Below are 21686 nucleotides of genomic sequence, written 5' to 3' on the forward strand. Positions count from 1 at the left end.
TATCTTTTTATTTTAATGTATATATACACACATACATATATTAAAAACAAGTATTTATTTATCTAGATTATAATACAATTTTAAATGCACAAACTAATTTTTCTACTAATAGGATAATTACATTAATTTAAAGATTATCTTCAATCATCAAATTTTCTTTCAATACTCTTTATACTTTCATTTATGCTTACAACAGATAGGGATGTGGTACAGTAGATAGTCTTGGGCCCTGACTCAGGGGGACTCTTCTTCCTGAGTTCAAACGTGACTCAAAAACTTAAAATTAATAAGCCTGTTAACCTCTGTTTCCTCAACTGTAAGATAAACTGGGGAAGGAAATGGCAAACTACTCCAGTATCTTTGCCAAGAAAACTCAAATGGGGCCATGAAGCATCGGTCATAACTGAACAACAACAAATATTGACATTTATTAAATCCCTCTTGGGGCCACTTTTGATCCAGACCTTCCTGTAATGGAATATGTGAATAAAATACTCACCTGTAATCAATAGAGTTGAGCTTACATCACACTTGAGAAAGTCACTACATGTTTAATCCTTGAAATTGAGAGAGGTAAAATGACTTGACAGTCTCCTCATCCATAAAATGGGGCTAATAATAACACCTAACTCAGAAGGTTGTTGTGAAGCTCAAATGACAACATAGGTGAAGTGTTTCCCAAACCTTCAAATACTATATAGAGGTAGCTATGTGATGTGGTAGACCCCCATTCTTTAAGACCAGAGTTCAAATTTGGCCTCAAACACTTACTAGTTGTATGACTTTTATGAAATCACTTAATTTCTATCTGCTTTGGTGTGATCATCTGATTTTTAAAAAAGAGGGGAGAGTGAGCATAATAATAGTACCCATATTGCAGGGTTGTTGTGGGGATAAAATGAGATAATATTTATAAAACACATTTCAAAGCTTAAAGTTCTATCTATACAAAAGCTAACTACTATCATTATATCAAACTTAATATTATCATTTATATTTTATTAGTGATAAAAAACAGATATTTCTAACTTACAATATTATATGAGAATTCCAAAACAGAGCTATGTAAAGTCCAAGGGACAAGGTTGTTATTGACTAAGGGAGATCAGGAAACACTGCACAGGGAAAGTAGCAAGTTAGATTAAAAAAAAAATCAAGGACAAAAATAAGGTCAAACACTTCAGTTTATATTATTGTCTAATTAGCACATATCTCAGAAAGTATATGATATTCAACTTTCCAGTCATCATTATTTTATTTAAATTTAACTTAAGAGCTGCTAATAATCTGTAATTATGTGAGAAAGTCAATACACAGATTGTAACTTCGTGCTCTGCTTTCCCACTATTGGATATATAGCCCAAGGGTGTGAAAGACAGTGAAAATGGTTCCAGCTGTGCCAAAATTTTTACAGTTCTTTTTGTAGTAACAAAATATTAGGAAGAAAGGGATGTCTATCAACTAGAGTCTGGCCAAAGTACTGAATAGAAAAATAATGAAATATTACTATGCCATAAGAAATAATGAATATGAGGAATACAAAGAAACAGGAAAAAATATGTATGAGCTGATGATGCAGAGCCACAATGACTATAAAACTGGTAGGAAAAAAAAAAAACACCTTTTAAAAAGATAGCCAAACTCAGATTACATGTGATGATCAGTTCAGGTTCCACAAAATACATAATAAAAACCCAATGTCTCCACTTGATAGAAGAGGAGGGACCAATAGGTGCAGGATGTGATTGTTTTGTTGGTATGTTTGGTCTAATTTTTGTTGTTGTTGCTGTAAGGGAGAATTCAGAGTAGGGAGAGTGTTTTGTAGAAGAATTATTGTATCATAAAAACAAAAAACATCAAATTTTAAAAAAAAACCTTTTAAAAAAAGCACCTTTCCTGATAAATTTAATTTTTGACAAATCAATATTTCAATAACTTCATGTTCTAAAAACACACACACATATATATACACATGCAATATATGTATCAATATATGTGTGTATGCATATATAGTGATTCATCAAACATTTAGTATACCCAACAATGTAGAAGGCAATATGGTAAGTACCAGAAATATAAAGATGAAAAATCATATCACACCCAAATTAAAAAAGCTTACAAGATTTATCAAAGGGATATAACATATTCAAAAATAATTATTGTATAAGATATAAAACAATGGAATAAAGGAGGGAACAACAGAAAAGACAAAGTCTGGGCCTTGTTTAGTGTCCTGAATTCCTTGAAGCCCATGCACACTTTCTCAGAATCATTATTTTTAAACACACAAGCTCACAAAGGAAGCTACGAATACACACACACACACACATATATGTATACTTTTAAAAAATTTTACTGAACTCAGGTTAGGAATTCATGCCTTAAATTTTTTTGAAAATGGAGAAATTACTTTTAGATGGAAGAATCAGGGATGGTTTCTCAGAGAGAATGACATACAAGTTAAACCTAGAAAGGACAAAGAGATCAAAGGCATAAATGAGGAGAAAATATATCACAGGAATGGGGAACATTTGGAAGGTAGAGTGCAGAAGGGCAAGTATCTGACAGTAATGTCAGATATGTCAGGAATATCAGTAAATGAAAAGAGGAATAGGGTTGTCCTTTGGAAGATACACTGGAACTAGACTGGTGGTGCCTTAAATGCCTAGTTCAAGCCTTTGTATAGTAGTCTATAAACTCCATATTCTCTTTACGAAGAAGCCGGGCGGCGTAATGGATAGAAAACTAGATTTGATGTTAGGAAGACCTGAGTTTGACTCCTTCCTCACACACTCTGTGTGTGTGACCTGAGCGAGTCATTTAATCTCTCTGTGCCTTAGCTTCCTCATTTACAAAATGGGTTGTAATAATAGAATTTATCCCTACAGGATTGCTGTAAGGATAAAATGAAATAATATATGAGAAGAACATTATAAACCTTAAAATGCTCTTTAAGTTCCAGCTAAAATAAACAACAGGAATATACTAAGGGCATTTAGGCAGAGTGTGGCATGGTCAAGCCTAAGCATTTAAGATTATTTTCACAGATTTAAGAAGAATAGCTCAAAAGAGGAAGAAACTAGAGAAATGAAGAAAGACTAGTTTATAAAATTGTTTTCCTGTTTTCAATTTCCTTTATTCAACATCACCTACATCACATTTCCCATACTATACATATGATATAATCACTATATATGTTTTTATCTGTATTTACTCATCCACTTTTAATACTTTCAAACAAATAATTGAGAACTTCTTAGTTCTCAAGGAAAACATAACAGGTCACAAGCAGGGCACATCTCAGCAGTAAATGCACACCTGATTATATTAGATCTTTTGTACTTTTCCTTTTGGGGGCATCATGAAAATACTGTAAGTACTATAATGAAACCACAGATCTATCTAGGTTTTTTTTTCACATGGTTATACCCTGAATCATAAATATTTTAATTCATGTTGTCTTAATTGTAAAAAAGATTACCCTGTGTTTTTCATAAATGCTTAATTTCAAACTTTATTCTGCTTCCCCAAAGCCTGTTTGGTCCTCGTTTTCTAAAAAAGTGATATGGTTGTGCCATGCAATAAAAGAAACTAACATTCCCCCAAATGAAAATTAGATGGCACAATCAATTTTTCTAAAAATTATTCAAATATAAATTTAATATAAATTCCAACAATTAATGAAATCCTAAGCCCCAAAATTATAAAAAAAATAGATTTCATATAAAATATTCCCTGTTATATGATACAAAAAAATAGTAAAATAAGAAGGGATTATATTTTTAAAAAAGAAACAAAATACACCTTGGTGTTAGAAGTATTGTGAATTGGTTAAACCAATAATATAGGCAGTAAAAAGAAAGGAAGTGACTTCTATTTTTGTTTTTTGTAAAAATGGCTATCAATGTAATACTTCTCATCAGAAAGGCCATAAGGGAAACTGGAAAACAAACCTGAGTCATAAGAAAAAGACTAAGGCTCTAAAATTTTTTTTAAAAATAGGCTTCTACTTGGATATTATGGTTCTGCCAAAGACAAGGAAGAAGAGAACACAAGAAAATGAACTCTCTACTTTTGTTGGAGTTTTTTAATCTTTTTATTTATCATCTGCATCTTCTAATCAGGTTAATTACTTTACTCTCCTCCAAGAGCTCTATGAGCTATGAGAGTATGCACATACCTTGAAACTGGTTCTTCTCCTATGAGAAAACATAAAAATCTCATGGTAAACCAGTCTTTAGTAGCAAAAACTGTTGTAATCTTGAGTTAAATGTCCTTCATGTTAATATTCTATATTCTTATTTTATAACTGAAAAACTATGGTCCAGATAAATAGCCTGCCCAAAGTCATACAGAGAAAAGCAGAATTAAGATATGAACTCATGTCTTTGGATATCAAGTCTGCTGTATCAAATTTGTGAATAATACAAAACTGGGAGGATTGACAAATATTTCTATGGCAGAATCAGACTCCAAAAGGATACTGCTGAGTTGTAATGAAGAATTAAATCTAATAATGTGATACTCTAGCTTCACATTACAAAACAGGAAAGCTACAGCAAAATAGCATTCAGTACAGAAGAAAAAGTATATTTTAGTCGTTTGCAACATGAATAGGTAATATAAACTGATAGTCAAAAAAGCTAATGTGAATATAATTCACTAACAGAAGCATAAGATACAGCCTAAGGAAGGTGCATTATGTTTTGCCCTCATAAGTCTCTATCTGTAGCTTCTGAGTATATAATTTTCAAAAAGATGTTAAGCATGGCAGGGTTTTGCTTGATGAGAAAATTCAAAACCATATTTTGAAGGATGAATTTAAGGATCTCAGACTCATGGAATGTTTAAAATGTAACATGCTTAAAGGCCTTAATGATGAATTTAGTCCAATCACCTTATTTCACAAATGGAGAAGATAAAGCTTACTAAAGTTCAACAGTTTATCCAAATCACCCAGAGACAGTAGCAGAAACTGTGACAAAAGCCAAGTCTTCTAACTTTAAGTCAAGTGATCCTTCCTCTGAAAATGTTTGGCCTAAGTAGAAAAGACTCAGAGGGAATAAGATAATTATCTCCAATCATCTGAAGAGCTATCATAAAGAACAAAGATTAGATGTTTTTTCACCTTGCCCCCCAAAACATAACTAAGACCAATGACCAACTAGTAGTTGCTAGTTACATGGAAAAAAGTTTCCAATAATCAGAAATGTGAAAAGGTAGAATTGATTATCTTGACAATGAGATCTCCATCAATGGAAGTCATCAAACAAAAACTAGTTAAACATATTAGATTTCAATAGCTGTCAGTGTAAAAGATGCATCACAAAGAGATATATCTATATATACACACATACATGTAAGCATATATATGCATATATCTGCAAGAGAAATAAATGCAAAACTATGTTGAATAATAATCCTTTTTCAATCACATGCATCAATTATACAAAAGTTATTTGTTAGTTTTTTAAATTTCCATTTTATTTGAAGTCAACAATTTGTTTCTGAAAATTAATACGAGGGTATTTATATTAAGCAAATGGTTTTCAACTTCACTGAAACTCTTTTTTAGGAGATTTTGATAGAGGGTAGAAAAATCTGTTTCCAAGCTTAAACGTCCAAATATCAGTTTCTATAAGTGATACATTACTTTTAGCAGTTGAGAAAGAAGAGTAGTATTCTGGAAAGAGAGTGTTCACCAGTTTGCTGCACAGTGGTCAAGAAAGATGAAGACTGAGAAAGGGCCATTATATTTGGCAATCAAAAGATCAGTGGTAACTTTGAACAGTTTCAGTTGAGTGAGAAATTAAGAATAAGGATGAGGTTGATGGAGACTGGGAAATTTGTAGTTCTTTGTAGATATAGTGGAAAGTACTTGGGAAAAGATAATGTTAATAAGATCAGCAATGCCTATCTCAACCCATCCATTTCTGTTTATCCTGGCCTACTCATTTCTTTTCCACTAATAAAAGAAAAGCAATCCCCCCAAAAACTTCCATATGGGCAGGGGAGAGTGTGTGGAATTCTTACTTACTTGCGACTTCCCAGAAGTTCCAAGGTCAGTCTCTATGAGGTACCTAGAACAGCCTTGAGTTAGCAGGGAATGGGAATTCTTCCTGCATGATTAGAGCAGATGTTTAGACTAAGTCTATTATGATCACCTGAACAGATTAAAGCATTCTTTAGTGATGAAGTTTACACATAAAGGGGGTGGTAGAGCTGTCTGAAAACAAGCCCATGACTGGCTATCATGGGTGATATGTGATTCATTTTTTTATCCTTTGATTGATTTATCATTCTTCCCTTGATGTCAAGGTCACAGCCCTCACTCTGGAGACCATTACTTAGAAGAAAGGGAGTTTCATTTCAAGTAATTTCAATATAAGTACTTTCTGTGTTCCTTAAAACAATGTTTCTTTTTGTCTACACTTTCTTTCTCTCACCTTCCTTCATTCTTTTAGCTAGAAAGAATGAAGACATTTTAAGCCTTCTATTTACCCCACCAAACTTTTAACTTACATCATTATTCTTCTCTACTTCCTATTTATAGACATCTAAGGCAAGTAATCAGATCTTTTCATTTTTGCCTTTATAAACAACATCAATATATCTCTTCTTTCCATTCAGAGACATTACCCTAACACCAACTGTCTTATGACCTCTTGCCAGAACTATTGCAATAGCTTTCTTCTTGGTCTCCCTGTCTTATGTCTCTCCTTTCTCCTGGACATCTTAGACTTAGCTGTCAAAATGATCTTCCTGAAGTGCATGTTTGACCAAGTCACTCCCCTACTCAATAAATACCAGTAGTTTCCTGTTACCTCCAGGATGAAATATAAAATCCTCTTTGGATTTAAATGTACAAACACACGTACGTGTACACACACACACACACACACACACACACACACACACACACACACACCATTCCTGGAAAGCTTCCTAGAAAGCTTTCCCTCATCACTTCCAACTCCAAACTTCCCTTACGACTGGGAAAATCACAGATCTCCAGGACATTGTTTTCTCTGTCCTTAATCCAACTCTTCCTTAGAAGATTACCTTCCATTTACTCAGTACCTATCAGATGTACAGTTGTTTTAGCATCTTCTCTACCCTAGTAGAGCATGAATTCCTTGAAAACAAAGATGTTTTTGCTTTTCTTTATATCCCCAATGCTTAGCATAGTGTCTGGTATACAGATTGACTTATACAGGCCAAGTTAAAAATGTACCTTTCATTTAATGCACAATTTTTCACTACCATGACAATCAGTTCAAGTTCACTACTACTACAGCAATTACTCCATTAGAACTTGAATGGATAGAATATCTGAGAATTCAAATCTTGGCTCATTCACGTCTACTACTTTATAACAACATAAGACTGTAATAAAGGTCAAATGAAAAAAATACTTAAAATTTTTGCAACTAAAAAACAAATACCATATAAATGTAAGCTGCTTAAGGGTAGGCCCTTATTTGCCCTATTTTGTACCCAAGCACTTAACACAGTACATGCCAAACATTCACGACTGCTTAATATGTTTATTGATTACTTCTTCCCTCTGTCAATAAGACAGATGGTAATTAAGAAAAGACTGAACAATTCCAAGGTAGTTAAAAAAGGGATGGGGAGTAATAATAGAAAAGACACTAAGGAGACTAAACTATGAGGAAGAATCAAATTTTAATTTTAATGAATCAATACCTAAAAATGTCTCTCATTTTTGTGAGATTTGCATGTCTCTTTCTACACCAAAACAAAGTTGAGAGGCATATAAAATATTGCTTAGAAGAAGTGACACCTCTAGTTCTAAATTATCTCCCTAAGGAATTATGACACAAGTAAGCATTTTTAAAGTAGTTATCTTAAAAATAACAACAATTGAAATATATTCCAAAAAAATGAAAAGTTTACAACTACTTTAATAAGATGTCAGAGTATAATTAAAATGACATAATAAGCCAAAATAAAAAATTTGACATTCAAAATATTGAGCTTTATTTCTAGAGAGAACAATAATAAAAAAGAAACATAAATATATAAAAACATACATTTATGCAGATACTAAACTTTTAACTTTTTGTCATTTTATAAATATTTAAAATACGAAAGATGAGTCATTCACATTCTACTTTTTAAGTGGTACCCTATTTGAGTAAATATCTTATTTCCAATTATATCAACCAAACTATTAGATGAAACTTGTTCATTTTAAGATATTTGAGTAGTTGGATTTTATTCTATTTTTCAGTACATACTAAATATAAGTTTTACTTTTTATAAAAACAAACTTTTAACTGAAAAAAACTTCCTAAATTAAGAAAAATACTTTTTTTGGGGGGATCAGTGTGCCCCAGATAAGTGTAAGGGACTGAATAATAATAGTATCCTTATAAATAGAGTAATAAAAGTAAATATTTCCTCAGTGTTATAACTTCCATAATATAGAATCTGGCATGATTCCTGCCCACTGGGAATGTAATACTAATGGAAAGAAATTCAAAGCACAATTAGGGAACAGATCAAAGATGATAGGTCAGTGAAAACTAATAACACAAAGTAATAATACCGTTAAGTATCTTTATAATGAGCTATGTTTTTCCCTTGGATTATAAAATTATGGTTGTAATAAGTATCAGAAAGTAAACTTGAAAAAGCCCTTTAAAAAAAAGAGAGAATAAGGGTGTGGGTACTTTAAGTATATAAAATAGCATCTGAGAGCACACAAGATAAGAGAGGGAAAGAAAAAAGGGGAAAAGTCTATTTCCCTGGAAACAGAATATTCATAACTGATAAAATATAGTATATAAAGTCAAATTTGTAAAGTTTAAAAAGTTAGGCTGCTCCTGCTGAAATTGCAACTCAATAGTATAATGTCAAATTGAGTTGAACTCCAGTTCCTGTAAATGCAGTCTTTAGACTGCATCAATCAACATTTATTAAACATATGCTGTGTATCAGGCCCTATGTCAAATGCTAGGATGCAAAAATAGACAGAAAACAATCCCTGCCTTCAAGAAACTCACAATCTAATGGGATTAGATCCATCTATAATATCCATGGGAATAGAAAAGGAAGCTATCTGGGAGTTGAGGAGGAGGTCTGCTTTTAAAAACAAACCTTGCCAAATATATAACCTAACACCACACTGAGTTCGATAGTTTAAAATACCAGGAACAAAATGCATGAGATAAGGTTACTAAGGTAAATATTATGAAAAGATGAATTACTTTTAACATGTTAAATGAAGCACAGAACTGACACAGCAATATTACTGGTGCCAGTTGAGCTTGCTTTCTTTACAAAACAATTAACAATGCAAAGAAGATAGAACTATTCAATTTTATATTGATTCTATTTTCTTTGACAAAGAAGAAAATGACCTCTGAAGGAAAAAAAGGATTTAAAAAATGTTAAGCGTTAACAGGAGTTAAAACTGAAAACGAGTCAGTTAACAAAAAGCAACTACCTTTTAACACAATGACACCTGCAATAGGAGAAGAGATGGACAAGTATATTGCTTCTTCTCTCCTCCCCCCAAAAAAGATAAAAGATAGTATATATAAAATATGCCTAAAGAATGCAACTTTTTTTTTTTTTTTTTTTTTTTTTTTTTTTTTTTTTTTTTTTTTTTTACAAAATAGGGATAGGAAAGCAATTGTCACTAAGAGCCAGCATGACCTCAGCAAGGGTAAGCCATGAGAAACTAACTTTATTCCCCTGTTCAACTAGACAAACTGAACAAAAAAAATCTCTGTGAGACAACATGCTTGGATTTCACCAAAGCATTTGACAAAATTGACGGTTATTTTCTTCAACAAATTGCATTTACTTAGATTCAGAATGAAAGAAGGACCAATATCAAAAGTAGACTTGAAGAAGTACATACCAACTCAAAAAGAGTCTATCTATTAATGTGGCAAAGGAATTCCTGTTTGATTGATCTATACTCTTTAACATTTCAAACATCATTTTGGACAAAGGCATTATGGCATACTTATCTAATCTTCAAATGATGTAGAACTAGTTGAGATACCTAACGCATTAAATTCACTACAGTGAAAAGTTGAAATGTAGTATCCTTTACTTGGATTTAAAGTATCAACTCCACACAAGAGCAAAATAACATGGTGATGTCTAAATAAGAATTCTTATTAAAAAGACCTGGAAGTTTTAGTAGACTCAAAACAAATCAATAGTATAACATGGTAGCCAAAGTGTTATTGTAGGAAGCATAAAAAGAAGTGTAAAATACAGAATGAAGGTGATGACAATTCTGCTTTAATATCCCCTACTCATATCACATCTAAAATAATACATTTAGTACTAAGTATATTTTAGAAAGGATCCTATTTGGGAGAGGATGACTAAAATTTTGAAGGAAATAAAAATCATGGCAAATGAGCACTGGCTGAAGGAACTATACAACTTTAATAATTTTAATCTGAAACAAACATTTGAGATCAGTATACCTTTTTGAGTCATTGAAAACTAATGAAAGATGTGAAATAAACCCACAAAATATTCTTTAGGGAAGGGAAATTCCAACATCAAGGTTATTTCCAAGCATATAATTCCACTAAGGTCGATATCCACTTAATATGCTTTTGAATCTCCTTTGTTTTTAACAAGTCCAGGGAGGTCTCCAAGCCCCTACATGTATCAAGTCAAATTGCCTGTCTCCAATCTTGTCATTTAGTCACTCCAATAATCCCATTAAACTACATGAACCTCTCTCAATTCTGTTTTCACGAATTAGGGAACCCATGTCTATGGAAATTGTTAGATCAATTCTTTGTCTTAACTGGGATTTATGGATTACTTACCAAAAGTATATGTGTTTGTGATAGAGATGAATAATACTATAGTTTTAAATCCTGTCAGGTAGGAAAGGAAAGGAAAGGAGATTTGATCATAAATGAAGGATATTCCACACTTTAGTGTAAATTACTATATCTTGCTAATAGTTTTAACACTTAAAGGCTACTGTGCATTCAGATAAGAGAAATTTTAAGGTAAAAGAAGAAAAACTAAACATTTGGGAAGGAGAAGGTCTACAGGAGTGTCAAGGAGATACTCTGATTAAGAAAACATTGTGTCCAAAGATGCAAAAAAAAAGAGTAAGAATTGACATAAAGGTTCTGAAATAGAGATGACAAATTCTGTCATTTCATTTCATGGCTTTAAATGTATAGCCTTCTGGTATTATTTAATCAAAACTAGTATGAAAGGTCACAAATCTTTTAATTTTTCCCAGTCTATACCTATGCAAAAAATGTTAAGAAAAAGTAGTAGTATTAACAACATAGCAAAATATAGTAGAATTATCTCCTAATCCAAGTCCCTTTAAGAGTTCAACCCTTCGATAATTCATAAAGGCAGGATGATGAACACATAGATAAAAAATGTGGATTTGAATCCTGGCTTTCCCACTTACTAGCTAAATGACAGTGAGCAAATTTCATGCCTTCTTCATTTTTAAAAGAAATGTTAGAATGAACAGCAGCTAAGAACCTTTGGAGCTTCAATTTTCTTGTACTAGAGGGAAGAAAAGGGATTGGGCAGAGCATAATATGGAAAGAATTTTTTTTTAAAGGTGAAAAGGCATTAGACAACATTCACTTTAAATCTTTTCTATACTTTCCTCTTCCATTCTCTCCCAGGAAGACAAACTGCATGCTATTTTGCCACCTAAATCTTCATTACATATCTCTAAGACCACTGCCTGAAATGTCTTCATTATGATGTTAAGTATTTCCCTAAAATGGTTGGGAAATGAGGGAAAGATGATCCCCTTATGTCAATCATATCTTAGTGATAGGTGTTAAAAAAAAAAAAAAAGGAAAATGATTAGGCATCTATGCAAGTGAAATGGAAGCTTTGAGATAGGTAGGCCTTCCAACAAATTTAACTACATTGCCTAATCTATTTTAAGAATACAGTCCTGAGCAAGGAAAAGGGAATTCATAAGACCCAACTCCTCAACTCTATTGATTAAACCGTCTCTACTTCACAGAAGAGTGGGATAAATTTCCTGAATAATGGATCCAGGAATCATTAAGTAAGATAGCAGAGCACCTCCTTCATTCTGTCCATCAATGATCTCTTCCCTACAACTCTATAAAGTTAACACTGATTAGATTCATTTACAAGAATTATTTACAATTTATGCTTAATTACAATGAAGGGCAACAGTAATTATATGTGTCATTGAATGTATTAAATTAGCTTTGCTACAAATTTTATTGGTGACAACACTCAAATATTTATGTACTCAACTTTACTACTGTCCAATGCAACTATCCAATACTTTGGAGCTGTTTGTTTTTCAATTATTACAATGATTTTTGAAAGAAGAGATTCCTTACTCTGATCAGCTAGCTAGGTAAAAATGCCGGATGAAATGAGATTTTAAGCAACTATTCAGAGGAGGTAACTAGGCCAATGTGATAGGATTCTTCCTCCCACAAAAAAAAAAAAAAAAAAAGATAAGGAATAAAAAGAAGGGGAACCACTCATCACTATGGCTAAACTTTAAATCAAGAATGAACTCAATCTTTTACTAACAATAGTAAGAAATCAGTGGTGATACTGAATTAGAAAACAGGGGAAAAGATAGGAATTATGATTTCATTAGATTAGGAAACTCTACCAAGTGAATATTGAGAGCTGCCTCCACTGAGATGCTAAGTGATTTGCCTAAGATCAGGCAGCCAGTGTGTCTATCAGACCCAACACTTGAACCCACAACTCTGCCAAGAGGTTTCCTTCGGGACAGGTCATGACCATGCAGAATTAAAACAAAAGCAAATTTAAAGTATGAGACAAAGATATTATTTTGAAATGTACTTTAGAGAGAATGAAGAAGGTAAAAGGTAGAGATCAAAGGACAGCTTTTTTTTTTTAAGAAATTAAAATCATTCAGATAGGTTAACAAATTTAGGTATGAAAATAATATGGAATAGGATTAGGAATAGAAAGAGGATTCTTTGAGACATTTTCAAGTATGTTATTTTGTCAGTGTGGGTACTCCCTCCACTGACATAAAATATTACAATAGACAGTTTGAACAAGTTCCTAGAAAAAAATTACCTCTCTGCAGTTAACCTGAAGATGAGCCTCTTTGTCCTTAGCTAAATTGATCCTGATAAACACCTGATAAAGATCCCTCTCTCATCATTGGACCTAAATTCAAAGTCTTTTCAGATTGTGTGGTCTTAGCAGAATCTATACATTATGGACAAATCCTTTAAGAATACAAGGTCATTTGTGAGCCATAACAAGTCATAAAATTAAGAATTCAGTGGAGGAATAGAAAACTTTTTAATGAAAGGAAAAAACCAAAATTTTTGTTAGTTTGAATATTCTTAAATATGAATATTTAAATTAGAAAGCTCTTTTTCCAGATATTTACTACTGAAAAATTGCAAATATTTTTCTTCAGATACAAGTACAAAATTGTATTTTTCTCCTACTGGTAAGTCTTTGATTAATTTTTAGAGTTGAAAATGCTACAGTAAATAATAATAATAACTTTTTAAAACAAAATATTCTCATTTAACTAAGACCTGCTTAGAGAAGTCTTAAAAGGTAAATCTAAAAATCTTAGAATTCTATTTAGAAATTTAACATATTTCCTCAAAGACCAATTGGGAAAAATGAAGATCGTTTATTATTGTTTATTATATTATTTTATTATGTTGTTTATTATTACTGCTTAATAACATTGAAAACTTTAAAATTCTGCAATATTCATTTCCTTATCAGCAACATACTTTTCTAACATATAAGTTTCATTATCATTTTAATGAAAATAAATGTACAATTCTGAATTCAAAGAAATGTCAAAATGGTAGTATGCTCATATCCCTCAAAGTAGTAAAAAAAAAAAAAAAACAAAAACAAAACCTATGACTTATCTCAACAATGCCAGTTGTATAGATGGGAGAAGACTGAATTTAAAAAGCAATCATCAGCAAAAGAATATAGAAGATATAATTTCACAAATAGTCCTGGATTAGGTATTGGTTAGCATGTTTACTAGAAAAATGGAAACTGAAGAACTGAAAGAGACTTCTTCTGACTCCCTCATTTAGATGGCACGACTTGCATAATAGTTAGTTAGCAACATGGTCCACCCTAGAACCCAAGTCTACTGACTGCTACTTCATTGTACTTGCCAGCAGATCACATTCCCTTCAATGTTCTACATGATAAAGAAATACATTTTCTCACTAAAACAGGACAGCTAGCTTTCAAAATAACTATTATAAATGGCAAATTTTAAGAAATCTATTATTTATGCTTTACAAACTCCACAAGTTCAAAATGAGGCAGGATTAGGATATAAAGTCAACCATCAACTTATAGGAAGGAGGAAAAGTTATTTTTACATGATAGATAGCATCTCTTAATAAGTGGTTTTTTCTTTATCATATAGCATTTTTGGTAACAGTTATTTTGGCATTTAATCACATGTGATTTTCCACTAATTTAACACTTTCAACTATATTCCTTATATCCCCAACTAGACTGTAAGTTCCTAGAGGGCAAAATTGTATTTGTGTTTGCATCCCTTTTTCATGTTTGATACAATGTGATGTATAAAGTGGTCATATATTTACAGAATGAACAAATAAATAAAATGACTAGAAAGAAAATTTCTGTGTACTAAACTCATTTTTATTAGCTTACATTGTAAAACTGGAGTTACAATCTCTTCAAAATAATTATGGCCAATATTTGATAATATGACATTTTAAAATGTAGCAAAAACTTATAAAATATTTTTCCATGTTAAATTATTCAAAATGTCTTTGTATCTAAATATAAAGTAGTTAAATGTTGACTTTTATGTTTGTTCCAAAAGTTAAAAAGATCTCAAGGAAAAATACAGACAACACATTAAATTGAAGAATCACTAAATTTCTTTGAAAACTGCTCTACAATATTATATAAAAAATAATGTTCAGATGATATTTCCTTAAACTATGTGGAAGTTACACATTTTTAGAAATATAGGTTGATCTGGGCAGATCAGCAGAAGACATGTGGAAACATAGTAGAGGCAATGAATCAAAAAGCAGGCATAAATTAACAAACTGAAGAATACATTTTTCGTAACATGAAGATAACTGGAAAATCTCTAATATGATTTTTCATAAAATGCAGCTTCTAGGTTCATAAATTCCATGATAATGAATTTCTGTACAACAGTTTCTGCTCACCTATGCTAAAGGAATATAGTTTGTAAGAACTGTAAAATTGCCAGTCCATTGCCATTTCATTCAACATTGTCTAAGACTTGCAAAAGTCCAATTTGAGGTCCTGAAACAGAGAAATGAGAATCTGTGCGAGGTTCCTTAAGACAACAACAAAAAATATTTCAAACCTATAGAAATATAAAGAAACTAAAGTCATATTACCTCGTGAAGGATATAAGAAAAGATAAAATAATCCAAGTATGTTAAGAAATACAGAAATGGACAAGAAATAGTTTTCTTTCCACCAAAAATGGAAGAAAAATAAAAGCAATTTACAACACAAGAAAATTAGGACAAGAATTAGGATGTCTATGAGTTGTAAGCAACATTCTAGAGTATTTTCAGAGATATTTAAGACAGTTTGCTTTCTCCCAAGACCTTTAAGAATATAGATAATCATCTTTCTGTAATAGGTTTGGGAAAGTTTCATTTAAACTCTATGGATAAATGTATAAGACTAGGTTATAGTTAAAGCCTATTCTTATTCTATGATCCCACAATTATATGGCTCAATCCAAATTAAAGGAACACTTTTTTTTCCCAAAACAAATGATAGTGAGTTAATCATCAATATAGTTTTAAACAGATTCTTTAAATCAAGACTAGCACTACTAGCTATCACCAAATTGAGAAAATAATCAAGTAGATACTAAAAACACCAAAAATTAGTATTCATTTTTTTTTGCAAAGGAACTGATATGATTCATGAATTTCTCTCTGATATGCAATCCTCTCTATTAGCAAATACTGAATATTTCTTAGTGATCTATGTTCTAATTCACTTCTCCTTCAAATGAGTATGTGATCTCTTCATTTTTTTTTTCCATTTTGAGAATCAGAAAATACCTGGACACTTCCATCTTTCAGTTTTCTATTAGCATTGGAACATAGCTGTTCTAACATAAGCCTGTCAATACAGAAAATATACAAGGGTGATATAGCACTAAATATAAATCCTTTAATTAAGATCACATATAATTGTCTTTTAACATAATTAAAATTTTGCATCCTACTCTTATCTTTTCCGAGAAGAAAAACAACTGAATACACAGTAAAATGATTTGCTACATTCATTATATTGCTATGGTTATTCCATGTTTCTCAATACAATAAAACATGGTATTTTCTAATATGAAACAACATCTTCTTTCACATATTTAAATATGCTTCTTATATGGAGTAATTCTAATTAGGCTACATTACACATAATTGTTTATGTTTCTGTGAAAATTTTTTTTTCTTTATACAAAGGAAATGAAGCCTTTCAAATAGATCTGTGTACACTAGCTCTAGTAGTGCAACAGTATTCATAATTTTCTCTTCTTATAAAAAGAAGTTGTATTATTTCTATACTAGTTCCTCAGTCAACAATTCTTTTTTATTTTATATGCCCAGAAGAAAACAAAAACACAACACAAATTCCCTTCCACATCCTAATTTCTCAGTAAAGCCAGTACATTATCAGTATAAGGAAGCAAAATTCATGTACAACATCACTTTTGCACAGGGACCCAGCAGTAATGTAACTAAAGGCCTCCCCAGCATGTACTTCATTCAGGCTATGATGATGTTCGGTTTCAGTTTACAATCACCTTAGAAGACAAAGTATAACAGAATCAATTTTACATAGTCTTCAATAGTCCTTTTCCTGATCAATCTGTAATCTCTTAAATTTATTTTTGATTATAAATTAAATGTATTCTATTAAAATGTATTTTTAATAACATAAGCATAAAAATGTTCATTTCCTTCAGATAGTGAAATTACCCAACTAAAAAATCTGTCACCATAGCACCTAAAAGTATACTTTTGGAATAACCTCTTTAAAAAAATTAAACATTTTCTCCTTTTCCACTTACCTTCCAGAAGGATGTGATCAAATTTCTGTCTCCTTTTTAAGATTTAGTGACCTCAATGTAACCTAAAATATGAGACATTCCTTTTGCTCAACAATAATTTGATACTCATTCCTTTAGGCAACTACTATGAAACCATAACCCTGGTATCTTTTATGTTAAAAAAAATCTAAGTATTTAAAAAATTAAAATTACAAATCTTCCACAGCTTGCATAGCTATTCATCTAGACAGAAGTATAGTCAATTATGGAACATAAAACTGCCCTAGAAGTCTGTGATATGATTTGTTTAGCAATGTTATACAAATATTGAGTTTTTTAAATTCCAAAGTTGCCACAAATGAGAAAAAACAGCTTTTACAAAAATCTTAGTGACAGTAATGATAAATAGGATTTTTGATAAAATAGAAGATCTTAGCTTTAGTATCTGCTACAGTTCCAAACTTCAAGAAAAGTATCTCCAAACTAATCTTTTTTGTCTTAATTTTGACAAATACCACAGACACACTATAATATACACCTCTTCTAGTTTCTACTCTTTAATCAAATTAATAGATCTACAAGAGCAAGCCAAAAAAAAAAAAAAAAAAAGTATGCCTTCCAGGCAAACTTTTGCTTTCAAAAAGTAAAGCTCTCTGAATACTTCCAGCTGGAAAACTTCCACTTCTACCACTTAACATGCTCATACTCATTTTCTACCTCCTGTTGACCTGCTATTTCTGCCTTCATCTTCTAGAGAGAGTAAGAGTATTTTGTATCTCTTTTTTCACCAAAAGGCATCCCACTGTGGAAAAAAAAATTGATTTGTACTGTGAATATATATTTAGACAAATGTCACCACTCACCTACATATATGTGTCCTGATTCAACTATAGCTAAACTCCTTTCATATACCATGTTCCTCTCTCAAAACAGCTCCATTATGAAATGTCATGAAAGGTCAAGAAGGACCTATTTTTTTTTTTATTGGCTAATCACCTGTTACGAAATTCGTATTTTTTTTTTTAAGTATAATTCTTCAGAAACTGATTGAAACTCAACATGTGGAGAGAGTGTTTAAAAAAAATACTGTAGAGAGCAGCTGCTCATTAATTGTTTAAAATCTGTGGGGAGAATGCTTAATGAAAACTAGAGATTAATCTAATTCTTAGATTATGCAGTATTCTACGTATTTTCCCTAACTACGAGTAAAGTCTACAACTATTGAATCATCTCTAGGCTTGATTCTGCTTACAGAAAAACTCAAAACTTTACTATTTTACTATATGTTTTAGTCAGGAAAAACCGAACCCAAAAGTGACAAAAGTCACAGAATAATACTTCAGCCTCCCTGCCCCACAGCACAGACATTCAACACTCTCCCCCCCCCCCCCAACACACACACACAACCAGTATGTTTCCAACAACTTCAGAATTTCATGTAAATATCAACATAGCCATGGTCAACAATACTCAACTGCCCCTAGAAATACCCTGGGTTTCATATGCCACTTCTCAGTGTATTGTTTGGGACATATGGTTCAAAGTTAGCATTCTCCATTAGTGCGCTGAGGAGACAGCTGTGCATAGGCTAAGGACCTGCTACAGAGACGGCGTGAATTCAGTGCAGTAACCTCCCCTGGCCAGTGAGAGTGGGTGGCGAACGCCATCATTTGCACGTGCATCTGATGAGATGCGAAGGGGACTAGGGATACAAAAGTATCAACAGCAAGATGTACGCCACAACTTAATTCTCTCCCCTCTCTTTCCCATTCACCGATATCCAAAAACAAACACACATGAAGGGGGTTTCGATTCTCTCAGATGACCTAATAAAAGAACCGAAGGAGAATTTATTTAAGCAACACCATCCCAACACCCAAGTAAACAAGGAAAAAACTCTTCCAAAGAGGAAAAAAAAAAAAGAGACAGTGACGGGGGAAGTGGGCCGTTAGGCAAAGGTAAAGAATGTTAAAAGCCAGTCATTGTGAAATGCTTCCTGGGTTGGAAAGGTAATTTCTTTATTCAACTTAACAAGATTTCCTAAGATAGGAAGAAATGCCCTTTCCTCTCCTTTGCTTTTTTCTTTTTAAATTTCTAGAGAAGTACTTTTAAATAAAAACTGAAGTTTTCCTAACATAATGAGAAGCATGCACTTGTGCAGTTTAGTAAATAAGGGTCAACAAATGGATCCATAAAGTGTGTGCTTCTAAACACCAGATGTTTGTTAGTTTGGCTTTTCAGAAGGGGGAAGGGGGAGGGGGGAAAAGAAAAAGATGAGAATAAGGAGAGGCCACAAACAATATTCAACACTCTCTTCCCCCCCACCCCACCCCAAACACTGGTAAACACCCACATCTGGTGTTTCGACACATACTTTCTCTAAACACAGTCTCTCCGGGCAAGGCTACGTTTTACATACTTTAAGCTAAAATTTATGCAAAGAAAAAAAAAGCTAACAGCAACCAATTCCCCCTCCCGTTCTCAAATCACAAATAATAATTTTTAAAAAAGACAACAAGTGGTGCTGTGAAGGCAGGCAGGAACGCGAACCAGATGCCAAGCCGAAATCTGACACATGTCACATTTGCACCGCGGCACGGAAAGCAGCCGCTGGGGTGAAACTTTCCTGCAACAGTAGCAGGAGAGGATGAAGTCAAGTCCAGCCTGGAGTCTGGGACTAGAGGTGGATGGTGTTGGAGGGCGGGAGGGGATGTCAGGGAGGGTTGGGAAGAGAGGGGGGGAGGTTAAGAAAAGGTGGAGAAAGGGGGAGGAGAGAGGGTTAAGAAAAAGTGAAGGAGAAGAAACTTACCAAGAAGAGCGAGACGCGGAACGGGGCGTCCAGAGGAGGGTACCCCCGAGGTGGAGAGGCACTGCCGAAAGCCCCAACCCACGCAACCGCGCACAAAGTCTTTGCAGCTGCCGCCTGGAATGGGGGGGGTGGGGTGGGGGGGAGATTGTGTATGTGCGTGCGTGCGTGCGTGTGGATGTATGTGTGTATGATGTGTGTGAGCGCGCGCGCGCGCCGAGGAGAAGGGACGGCCGCGGGAGTCACCGGGGGGGTCAGACTGAACTACAAGCGGCGGACGTAGCAGCGGCATAAATAACTGGGACTGTTCCTCCGCTGGCGGCGCAGGGCAGCGCAGGGAGCTCTGAGGCTGCGGCGGCGGCGGCGGCAGCTACACGCGCCGGCGTGTCTCGCGCTTTCTCGGAGACTCGCGCTGTCTCGCGCTCTCTCTCCTCACTCCCCAAGCCGAGTCTGTGTGTATGTGTGCGGAGTGTATGTGTGTCTGTGTGTATGTGTGCGCGCGCGCGCACGAGAGCGTGTGTGTGTGTGTGTGTGTGTGTGTGTTACTGGCAGTGTGAAACGTACACACACCACTCGCAGCAACCTCTTCTTGCCAAGGTTGGGGGAGCGGGGAACGGGGGTTGGAGAGTGCTGGTCAGTGGACTCCTCCCTAGGATTTTAGAGGCTGCTGTGCCGGGTGGGGATTGTTTATTATGATTCACCACGACCCAAAAAATAAAGTAGACGGGGGAAGAGCATTCTCCCCCACCTCATCCCCATAAAAAGTGGTTTGGGACTATATTCTCTTTCCTTCCCTCCCCACTTCTTTCTTAGTTCTAAGTAGGAGAAAAACGCGGAGCAGGATATTGTTATGATTTTCTGTAAAGCGTCCTAGCTGACGTCAAGTCCACCTGCTATGTAAACAAAACGTTGGGAGAAGTTGTTTGTTCTTCTCCGGATCTTTCTTCCATGCTCTCCCCGCCCCCTTCTCCCCACGACTCCTCCCCCCCACGCCTCCTTCTCCACCTCCTCCAGTTCCTCTTAGAACTGGAGTGTAGGTTTGGGGTTAGGGCTTGGGAATAGGGTGGCGGAGTGGGGGGTGGGGCGTTAAGGGTTAGGGTGGGAGGAGGAAGAACAAAACCTTATGCTGTATTGGCAATGCTGAGTGGTGTCTGCAGCTTCTTGGCAATCCCCAAAGTACAGTCCTATGCAGACAGAATTGCTGGCAAATGAAACAGGGGATTCCATGTGAAGTGCAAAAAGCCTTGAAGGGATCCAAAGCCATCAGCAAAAAAGAGCTGAAAAGTACAATGTAGTTAGAAGGGGAGATTCTAAAATGTTGGCTCATTTTGATTTCTCCTTTTGTTTTTACGCATCTGCTACCTGGGGTGGGATGAGAATGACTTTCTTTAAAAAAAAAAAAAAATCCCCCTAAAAGCAGTCCTGGTAGTTGTTTTACTTTGACTTTCCTGCAATTACGTAGCCGCTATAGGTGTTGTACACTTGGAAGATTGGAGTAATGGATAGGGAAGGAAGACAAGACCTGGTAAAAGGAGCGTGCGTGAGGAAATGGACAGGGAACTCGGAAACTCGAAAGAATGATGCCAGTCTGGCCTTTTAGGGTTCCGAATGCTTCCGTGACATCTTCTCTCTACTGATGGATGGGGAGCAAAAAGTAACACATGTGAAAGAAAACAATCTTGCAAGTACCCTGCTCTGAGTGCACTTCAAAGAGCGCAGCGAAGGAAAGAGAAGCAGCAGGAGCTCGCACATGTTGCAGCAGGGTGGATACTC

The 21686-nt window shown here is 34.1% G+C and overlaps 1 protein-coding gene across 1 annotated transcript in view; it reads right to left on the reverse strand.

The window, feature by feature from the left end:
• The window catches only part of FOXP2 (forkhead box P2), a 711055-nt gene extending 690670 nt beyond the window's left edge, over positions 1-20385 (reverse strand). Inside the window, exon 1 of the mRNA XM_052001611.1 lies at positions 19917-20385. The gene's annotated coding sequence lies outside the window, so the exon portion shown is untranslated. The remainder of the gene's footprint in view (positions 1-19916) is intronic.
• Between the last annotated feature and the right edge of the window lie 1301 nt (positions 20386-21686).

The sequence above is a fragment of the Antechinus flavipes genome, chromosome 5 (genome assembly GCF_016432865.1).
Source record: "Antechinus flavipes isolate AdamAnt ecotype Samford, QLD, Australia chromosome 5, AdamAnt_v2, whole genome shotgun sequence".
Taxonomy (NCBI): Eukaryota; Metazoa; Chordata; class Mammalia; order Dasyuromorphia; family Dasyuridae; genus Antechinus; species Antechinus flavipes.